Source organism: Poromitra crassiceps (assembly GCF_964638095.1).
Source record: "Poromitra crassiceps genome assembly, chromosome: 2".
Classification (NCBI taxonomy): Eukaryota; Metazoa; Chordata; class Actinopteri; order Beryciformes; family Melamphaidae; genus Poromitra; species Poromitra crassiceps.
The window spans coordinates 116,074,326-116,085,117 of NC_139624.1; positions in this window are offsets into that span (position 1 = coordinate 116,074,326).

Sequence of the window (10,792 nt, forward strand, 5' to 3'; positions counted from 1 at the left end):
ACCCGTCTCTGGAGACTTCAGCTATGGCCGAGCCGATGGAGGTCGGTGCCTGGGTCCCGGGACGCGACAAGTGCTCTCCTGAGGAGCGGCTCCGCCGACGTCTCATGGGGAGCTGCTATTACTGTGGTAAGCAGGGCCACCAAAGCTCTGCATGCCCTAACCGACCGCAGGGAAACGACACCGCCCGCTAGCAGGACTTGGCCTGCTAGTGGGCTCTAGTACGACCATGCCCAGCCATGCCTCGCCACGCCAGGCCATGACTATGCCTGCCGATCATCGGGGACGGATTCACGCCACCATCCTGTTTCAAGGTACAGAAATTCCTGTAACTGTATTAATTGATTCTGGAGCTGAAGGGGACTTAATAAGTGAGACTTTTACTAAATTACATAATTTTCCCCTTCTTCAACTGCAATCTCCTATCTCCATCCGAGGACCTTTTAAAGAGTCCAACGTATCTGACATCACTCATCAGACGCTCCCGTTGGTTCTCTTCATGAACGGTAATCACCAGTCGGAGGGAATGTTTGTGGTTACTACTATGACGTCGGATTTTGATATCATCCTAGGTAGACCATGGCTAGCTCTGCACAACCCTCAGATTGACTGGGCCACGTTAACCATCAAAGGGTGGAGTGATTACTGCCATCAACACTGTCTCATGTCTGCTCTCACTCCCTCTCCTTCCACAGAACAAAGAGGACAGCCGGAGGTGTTCCCCGATCTGTCCAAAATCCCCACCGAGTATCATGATCTGGCCCCGGTATTCAGTAAGTTCAAAGCTAAAAGTTTGCCTCCCCACCGTCCCTATGACTGTGCTATTGATCTGGTTCCACACGCTACTTTCCCTAAAAGTCGGTTGTATTCCCTAGCTAAAATGGAACGCGCTGCCATGGAAAACTATATTAAAGAGGCACTTGCCCTGGGCCAGATTCGCAGATCCTCGTCTCCCCTGGGAGCAGGGTTCTTTTTTGTTGAAAAGAAAGATACCACTGAGCTCCGACCTTGTATTGATTACAGAGGACTTAATGACATCACAATCAAAAACGGTTATCCCATACCCCTCACGGAATCCACGTTCACGCCCCTCCAGGGATCCAAAGTTTACACCAAATTGGATCTCTGGAGCGCCTACAATCTGGTTCGAATTCGAGAGGGTGATGAGTGGAAAACTGCGTTTAAAACCCCCCTCGGACATTTCGAGTATCTTGTCATGCCCTTTGGATTGACTAATGCCCCCACAGTCTTCCAAGCATTTATCAATGATGTTTTGCGGGACTTTCTGGATAGGTTTGTGGTAGTCTATTTGGACGACATCTTGATTTTTTCTCCTGATTTGGCGTCCCACAAAAAGCATGTACACCTAGTGCTCCGCCGTCTCCTGGAGAACCAATTATATGCTAAACCTGAAAAGTGTGAATTCCATGTCAGCAAGACGACATTCCTCGGCTACGTCATATCAGAGGGACAATTTAGCATGTGCAAAGCCAAGACTGACGCGGTGGCGGAGTGGCCTGTACCTACCACTCGCAAACAGCTTCAGCGTTTCTTAGGATTCGCTAACTTCTACCGTCGGTTCATCCGCAACTACAGCCAAGTTGCTGCCCCTCTCACGGATCTGACTTCCCCCAAAATGCCGTACAAATGGTCGGACACAGCGGACGCGGCGTTCCAAGGCTTAAAAGCAAGATTTGTTTCTGCTCCCATCCTCACTAGTCCCGATCCTGCCCTGCAGTTCATCATTGAGGTTGATGCATCAAACGCGGGTTTGGGCGCGGTACTGTCCCAGCGCTCTCCTGTGGATCACAAACTGCATCCCTGTTCATTTGTCTCACGCAAATTGGACAAACATGAGCGAAATTATGATGCAGGAAATAAGGAATTGCTGGCGATAGTTTGGGCTTTCTTGGAATGGAGACATTGGCTCGAGGGCTCGGCCCAACCATTCATGATTTGGACCGATCACAAGAACCTCACTTATATCCGCAAGGCCAAGCGTCTAAATTCACGCCAAGCTAACTGGGCCATTTTCCTCAGCCGCTTCAATTATGTCCTGACCTACAGGCCCGGGTCAAAAAATATCAAGCCAGATGCCCTCTCTCGCCTATTCCTTGAGGAGAAAGATGAAGAGGAGGCAAGAAAGAACATTGTGCCCTCAGAGCTCATTATTGGGACAGTTATATGGGAGATCGAAGAGTTGGTCAATAAGGCCCTAGAAAACCAGCCAGACCCAGGAACGGGTCCCCCCGGCAGAAGATTTGTGCCCAATTCAGCAAGGGCCCAGGTACTAGACTGGGCTCATTCTTCCAGGCTCAGCTGTCATCCAGGTATTCGCCGGACCAAAGAGTTTGTGCAGAGACATTTCTGGTGGCCTACATTAACAGCTGATGTCATGGAGTTTGTAAGTGCTTGCAATGTATGTGCTTGTAACAAGACTTCAAATCAACCCAGTGCTGGCCTGCTCCATCCTCTGCCGGTGCCACATCGGCCGTGGTCCCACATAGCCCTGGATTTCGTCACGGGACTACCACCTTCTGAAGGTAACACTGTAATCCTCTCCATTATTGACCGATTTTCCAAAGCCTGTCACCTACTTGCCCTGCCTAAACTTCCCTCTGCTAAGGAAACCGGAGCATTGCTTGTGCAACACGTCTTTCGCATCCACGGGTTGCCCAGAGATATGGTGTCGGATCGGGGGCCACAATTCACTTCCCAGGTATGGAAAGCCTTTTGCCAAGCCATGAACATTTCTGTCAGTCTGTCCTCCGGCTTCCATCCTCAGAGCAACGGGCAGACCGAACGTCTGAATCAGGAATTGGAGACGGCACTTCGCTGCCTGACCTCGAGACACCAAACGACGTGGGCAACACAGCTGCCCTGGGCAGAATACTCTCACAACACGCTCATCAGCACGGCGACAGGTATGTCACCCTTTCAATGTTCCCTTGGTTACCAACCCCCACTATTTTCCGAACAGGAACGAGAGGTGGCAGTACCGTCAATTGAGGCGCATGTGCGGCGGTGCCGTCGCACGTGGAGGATCTTGCGGAAAGCGCTCATGAAGGCCACGGGACAGTATAGGCAGCAGGCCAACAAACGCAGGAGGCCCGGACCGGTTTACCAGGTGGGCCAAAAGGTATGGTTGTCTGCTTCTGACCTACCATTGAAGACTGAGTCACGGAAACTATCCCCTAGGTTCGTGGGGCCTTTCGAGGTGGAGAGACTGATTAACCCGGTAGCGGTACGGCTGAAACTCCCACAGACCCTGAAGGTACACCCTGTATTTCATGTGTCCAAAATTAAGCCGGTGATTAATAGTGAACTAACCCCCACAGACACACCCCCGCCACCCCCTCGGATGGTCGAGGGTGGGCTGGTTTACACGGTAGCCCGGATTCTGGATGCACGACGCAGAGGTCTGCAATACCTAGTGGACTGGGAAGGATATGGCCCGGAGGAACGGAGTTGGGTTCCCCGGCGTCATATTTTGGATGCCGACATGGTTCGCGGCTTCCATAGACTCAACCCGGACAAACCCCGGCCTGGACAGAACGTCAAGGGACGTCCGTAGGGGGGGGGTGATGTCATGATTTTCCCCCCATGTCATGATTGTACATTTATTAGTTAGGATTTAATGCCATTTTTTGATGTCTCTGTGCCCAGCTTCCCCTCTGGCACAACCCCACAAGTCTGTTCCCCATTTTTAATCACAGTAATGAGTCTGATGCAAGGCCAGCCGTGGAGGATCAGGAGGGCGTGGTGTGGCCAGACTGGAGACTACAAAGAGGCAGACTGCTGTGGACTCTGGATCGCACTGTCACATTTTCTTCCGTGTTAACTCTTGTTAGTGCACGGCCAAGGACCAGAGCTCCCACCTTTGTTTCCACAACCCGGATTTCATTTCTGGACTGGACCTGGAGAAATTCCACTGTTTGGCGTTGCCAAAGGACTTTTCATTTCCCGAGATAAAACGTCAGGTTTTTTCTATTCAAGCTATAAATAAAAGCTTTAAAACTTTCTCTGCCTCCTGCGCTTGGATCCTCCCATCACTGGTTCTGACACAACGCTTGAGTCCTTCGGACCTTCCTCTAAAAGGAATCATGTTATTTTCAAAGTATTCACAACTGGAACAATATTTCTCATCATGTGATGACTCTAGAATGTATTTATTTGTTTGTTCCTGGTGCTGTTGTTGTAATTGTTGTTAAAACTATTTAATAGCCCAACTCCATCGCAGTGGTTTATTTATTTTTGGGAACTATTTTATTCTATTTATTATTTACTTTAATATTGGTTTGTTTGGAATATAGAACTGAAACTTTCTAAAATGCAAAACATTCATAACATTGATTAATCATATTCATTAAAACATAATCACAGTATCATATAACTGATTATTCTTAAAATGACACTTTAAAACACTCCATTTTATATTGAAAATAGAAAGAATTTTCTTTACTCTACAAAAACTACTAGTAAGCATAATTAAGCATACTATCTCTCGTAGTTTACTAAACTAGGTCAAGTAGACCTCTTGAACTGTGGAGCACAGTACTCAAGATGTGTGCTGGTGTGAAGGTTTGTTTCCTGTGACGTACAACCTGTAACTGTAAACATTATATTTCACAATGTGCCTGTATTTTAGACAAAATAATTTCATTAAAAGTTATTAGTACAACAAGTGCGTACGGGAGATAATGTTTGAGATACTCTGTGAGTACATATTCAATTGTTTACTTTATAATTTGTTTGCAATGACTCATAAACAAGATGGCTCCTGGAGTCTGCCTTTCAAGTTTACAGATTTCGTGGACTTGTCTTGAGAGTGGGTTGGATGAGTTCCCAAAGAAAACTGCTTTAAGAGCTAGCTTATTGGGGTGGATCAGTCCCCAGACTGAGGCAAAACAACAATACTCTAAACGCAAACTCAAGTGTAATCTCGTCCTCAGAGGCCATTGTCTTATTTATAGATACTTTTGAAAACATCTCCAGCGTACTTAAGTGTAAATTTTGCTTATGTGTAAATCATACCAAAAGTTAAATGTTGGTATGCACATTTTAATAATAATATTTCTAATCTTATCCACCCAATTGGTGGTTCATAAATGTGTATTTTTCTGTTTAAGAAAACACTTCAGGTTCAGATTATCTCACACAGGAACTCTTCACCCTTCACACACATTCTATTATGATTTATTTTCAAAATAATAATCAACAGTCTATTTTATTACTAATTGGTTGATTCAAATTTGCTTACTTCACTTCTACTGATTCATAACAAATATTTCTTTCATTCAATCACTTTGGTCTCTCAGGGTGTGTTGAGACAATCAGCCTGGAGATGTCGCCATAGACTAGCTTGGCATCGTCTTCCAAATTGTTTTCGCTAGGCTAATGTTTTGGCTAAGTTGTTCTGAGGGAAGATAAACAAATTCTTTCAGCCTGTTATATTCCAAAACATTTTTTCTGTTTACTCATGTTGATCAGAACTGTCTTCCGTGCGCGCTCCCGCGACAGGGAAGGGGGGTTTCTGATCACATTCAATTGCATAATGAATAATACTGTGGGGTTTGAACCTGTGACACAGGGCTTTTCTCTCCGACCAAGAAAGGCGGTGGCTGGCTCACTGTTTGCTCAAAGGTTTGGGGTACTCAATTGTTTCTGGCTAAGTTTAACCTTGTTGGAAGACTGACTGTTCCAAGGGAACATAAACAAATTATTTCAGCCTGCTATGTTCCAAAACATTGGGCCAGCTACCGTATAGGGAAGAATGACCATCGTGTTGCTGAATCAACAAGATGGCTGTTTGTCCACTGGCTGCTCCCGTTTTTTCTTATTCCGACATCTATTGGCCCAGTGCCCGAGCTTACCACAAATATGACATTTGTCTGTGCTAGGTGAGCGCTTTTGATATGCACCCCCCGCTGTGTTTGTATTGGGGGAAAACCCAGGCTTATTGAGTGTTTCTGGCAGGCCACGATTTTTACGTCTGCTACAACACCTGTTCGCCCAATGTCCTAACTTACCGCACGCATGACATACGTCGGTGCTGCAAGGTGTGCTCTTTCGAGGTGCTTTTTCTGCGGTGTTTATAATGGGGAAAATCACAGCATTATTAATTGGGTTTGGCCCTGTGGCTAATTGTGGGGGCCCAACCAAATGCTCAGCTCTCTCATATTGTTTGATAACAATCCCAAGCTGTCTAATTGTCTCTCTGGCTCCTTCACACTCTGGCCTTCTACAAGGCCCTTTTTCAGTGTCCATTCTCAGAGAGCAGACAGTGTCTTATCTATTTGTTTTAGTTACACACGACTCGGTGCAGAGCCGTTGTTTTGATCAATTCTGTTGCGTGTCTCTCTCTCTCTCTCTCTCTGGCAGAAGGCAAAGCACTGATTAGGTAAACTGACCTCTCAGGTGAACTCAAAACTCTGGAGGTAAACTGACCTCTCAGGAAAAACTCTGGAGGTAAACACACATCTCAGGTGAAAGCAAAACTCTGGAGGTAAACTGACCTCTCAGGTGAACTCTGTACGTATTAAACCTGTATTTTAGAGAGAGAGAGAACTACTGTTTTGTTTATCACTTACTTGTGATCTCTGATCTGTGTCTGTGTGTGTAAAGTAATTTTCAACACCTTACCTTTTAGTCGATGTGGGGTGGTGACAGAGGGACGGTTGTTCTCTCAGGGTGACCAGTTCCGTCCGTGTTTGGGGGTATCTGGAATTTACAAACTTGGTGACAGATCAATTTGTTCAAGGGACAATTGATTCTGTATTTTGGGATTGGCTAAAATACACTTTTTGCAAACTTCCTATTCAATTTTTCTCCTTTAAAATAGGCTTCTTAAGAAATTGTTTTGTTTTACAATGAAATAGCTGCTTCTTTTTTGGTTGCTTGTTACATTTTGTTTGTTACACATTGTGGGAATCTCAAAAACATATCAATCATATTGTTTGTCACAGATTTCTTCCCCTTCTCGCTCTCGGTGTTATGGGGCTACACCCCACCGAGTGATTTTTTGTTATGGGGCTCTGGCTGATACAACTATGATTGCTTCCCAGTCTCGCTCGTTGCTCAATATCTCTGGCCGATCCTAGCCAGCGCGCCACGGGGCTACACCCCGCCGAGTGAGTGGTAGGTTATGGGGAGATCTAAGAAAAGGAGCACACAGCTACCTGGTTTAGGCGCACACAGCTTACCTATTTTGAGCACACAGCGTCTCTATTTGAGCACACAGCTTCAATCATAGAGTTATCTATTTACAATTATATACAATGTCATTTTGACACACCCACAATATGCAAACATTTCAGATTCTTTTAGATATCAGACGACAGCTTCAGTAATGAATTATGAAATTAATTCAGACTTACCCGCTCTCGTAGATATCCTGCAAAGTGACGCCAACTGATAGAGAATAAAATTCTACATCTCCGCTAAATGTGATAATTATAACAGCTTATCTACCAAATGAATTGAAGCCATGAGTCTAGGAAGATGTATCATAAAAGTATATTTATTACCATACATTCTCTGCAATATGTATATTGTCAGAGGGCTTGAATCTCAATGTACACATGTCTGATCAATGTACAGAGTCAAATATTCAGCAAATGGCCGACAGTCAACATATGCTTTATACTCTAAGGAGAGAGCAGAGAGGAGGAAAGGCAGAGAGGAGGGGGTGATGACTTGACTTGGAGCCTACAGGGCTGCCTGTCTGTATCAGTTGTTATTGGTACATGATGCACTGGACAAGGTCTCAGCAAAAGCAGCAGTCCTCTGCTATGGGGCTATGGGTGAGATGTCAGGGTGAGATGTCATGGGCCGGAGCAAAGAGAAGAATAATTATGTGTATGCAAATATAGCTTATTGATTAATGTGTCAGATGTCATGTTAACTTATAGCATAATTATGTGTATGCATTTATAACTTATTGATTAGGAAATGGCAATGGAACTTATATTTTTCTCCAACAATAGGTGCACTGAATACCCAGGTATGTGAACTAAAACTTTAATGGTTAATTTCCTAACAAAAATTTAATTGTGATTGCTGTTCTCGCCACGCCCTGCCCCCTTGCAATGCCCCTGCCCATGCAGCCCCAATTGGCAATGTGTAGCTAGGACGTCTCTAGTCGTTTGCAAGGGTGTAGTAACTGGTTGCTAGGGTGTTTCCAGCTGGTCGCTAGGGCGTTTGTAGATGGTTGCTAGGGTGGACCAATTAATTATGGGCGGGCCTATGTGAGTAGAAGTGGGAGGAGCCAAGGAATCCAGGGGCAAAATAATTTTGATTGTAGACAGTACAGTTCAAAATTTCTGGACCAAAACGTAAATAGGGCTGTTATAGCGCCACCATCAGGTCAAAAGGTGTAATTTTTTAGATCACAGCAATGGACGGCACGGTGGCTCAGTGGTTAACACTGTTGCCTCACAGCAAGAAGGTCCCGGGTTCGAACCCCGGTCCGTCCCAGGTCCTTTCTGTGTGGAGTTTGCATGTTCTCCCCGTGTCCGTGTGGGTTTTCTCCAGGTGCTCCGGTTTCCCCCCACCATCAAGGAAGAAATGTATGTTAGGGTTAATACTCCTGTCGGTGCCCCTGACCAAGGTACTGGCAAAATAACTGGAGTTGGTCCCCGGGCGCTGCACAGTGGCTGCCCACTGCTCCTAGTTCTAGGAAGGTTCCTAGTAGAGGATGGGTCAAATGCAGAGGATGAATTTCCCCAAGGGGATAAATAAAGGATAACTTAAACTTAATGAGTAAAAGTGGGGTGAGCCAAGGAAACCTGGGAAAAATATAATTTTGATTGTAGAAGCTATGGCTCCAAAGTTATGGAGAGTAGAAGAGCACTCTATGAACCTATGGACCAAATTTGGGAACAGTCGCTCTTATGGTTTCTGAGCTACAGTTACTTAATGTTGCTATTAATGTTGCTATAGTGCCCCCTATAGGCGAAATGACACTTTATTCCTCTCAGCTCAGAGTAAATCCCTACACACCTGTACCAAGTTTGGTTAGGATCTGATGATGCGTTCCGGAGTTATGGCGATTTTTGTGAAATAGGCCCCACCCACAGAAGTTTGGAACAGTCCGCTTATGATGTGTGCTTTGGTTTGGTGACTAACGGACAACATTTTAAGGAGGAATCGCCCCAAAAAAAAAACTTTTTATACAAAATTCAAAATGGCTGAAAATCTAGTCAGACAGAAATGGGCGGCGCCTATATCAGTAGATGCAGAAGGACCCAAGGAATCCAGAATTTTGATTGTGGACCCTACGTAATTGTGGACCCGCTGTAATAGCGTCACCATCAGGTCAATTGGTGTAATTCTTTCGTGGATAGCAAAAGTCCGCTCTGTGAACCTCCCTACCAAGTTTGGTAGCTGTCGCTCATATGCTTTCTGAGATAATTTAATGCAAGATTTTTCTAAACCTTTTCTTAACTCGCGCTTAATCGTGAATAGCACCCAAACCGCTTGACAAAACTCTTAGCAAAGTCATAGCACACCCGTCATCAATGAGTCTGGCATGTATATATGCATGGTGCGAAAGATGTGGGAGTTATTACGTCCGTTTCACATTCACTCAATGAAATGATCGCTCATGTTCCATTCGTAGGATTATGCACAAGCAAATTGTGCAATATATTTTGGTAGCTATAAGTACAAACTGTGAATGAGGCTACTACTACTACATGTATCTGGGAACCCAATGGCATTTTTTTCTCTAACCTCTGGGGGCAGGCTCATTTGAATGCCTGAATAATCGGAACTCAAGGGGCTCCGCCAGACATTTCCGTTCTATCAGAAGCGGAAGAAAATCTCTTTCCACTCCCTCCAGGGTCTGCCATTGGCTCTGACCTAGTCTCACGATGGTGCATCATGTCTTGTTGACAAGCTCTTTGATGTCACTTACTGTTGTGCAGTAGTGAACACTTAGATTCATGCATGTTGCTTTCACAATATGCGTACAGCACTTCTGAGGTGATGCATGAAGAATAGACATACTTCATGCATGCGGGCAGGCATACCCGGGAGGAAGAAGACGACGGAGAGGACAATTATTTCATCCTGGGAGTGAGGCTGTACATGTTCGAGCCTTTGATATTATTGGTTGAAATTTGAAGTTTGAAATTGGATGTCCGTGAATTTGTTGGCGTACATTGTTAAATAAGTGCAATGTGATCTAAAATAGTTAAAACGTATTATTTTTCAGCTCGACTTTAACATAAAGGAGTGTATTTTACAGACAAGGCAAATCAAAGGTGCTCGTCACAGACCACAGTCACACCCAACAAGTACCATGAATCGACAAGGACTGAGTGGGCATGAGACTCATATAGGCTACACCAGAGCCTTATAATAGAAGAGTTGCGACATCTCCATTCTCTCCAATGGACCGTTTTTTACATCACAAAAGTTCCCGGAAGTAAGGTTCTGGATTAAGCAGCGCTGTTGAGTTGCAGCAAAATGGACCGTTTGTTATTGAAAGGGTCAGACATTTAAAGAATCAAATTGTACATTATCAGCTTTAGTGCGTAGTGCATAATGCGAGCCCCCTTCCTGGCTAATCATTGGTGTAGCCCTGGTGAAAATTAGGGCTTAAAACCAATTGTTTCCTAAATGAAAATAAGCCGGTATTGTAATTAAACTGTAATTTAAGCTGAAAATGGTTTAGTTTAATAACAGAAAGAAAATGGGTAACTGAGAGACTAAGACAAATTAGCCCTTAAATCAGATAGTATGTAACTTGGATAAGTGGTTAAAAAAACAATAGTCTTAAACCATAGTGAAT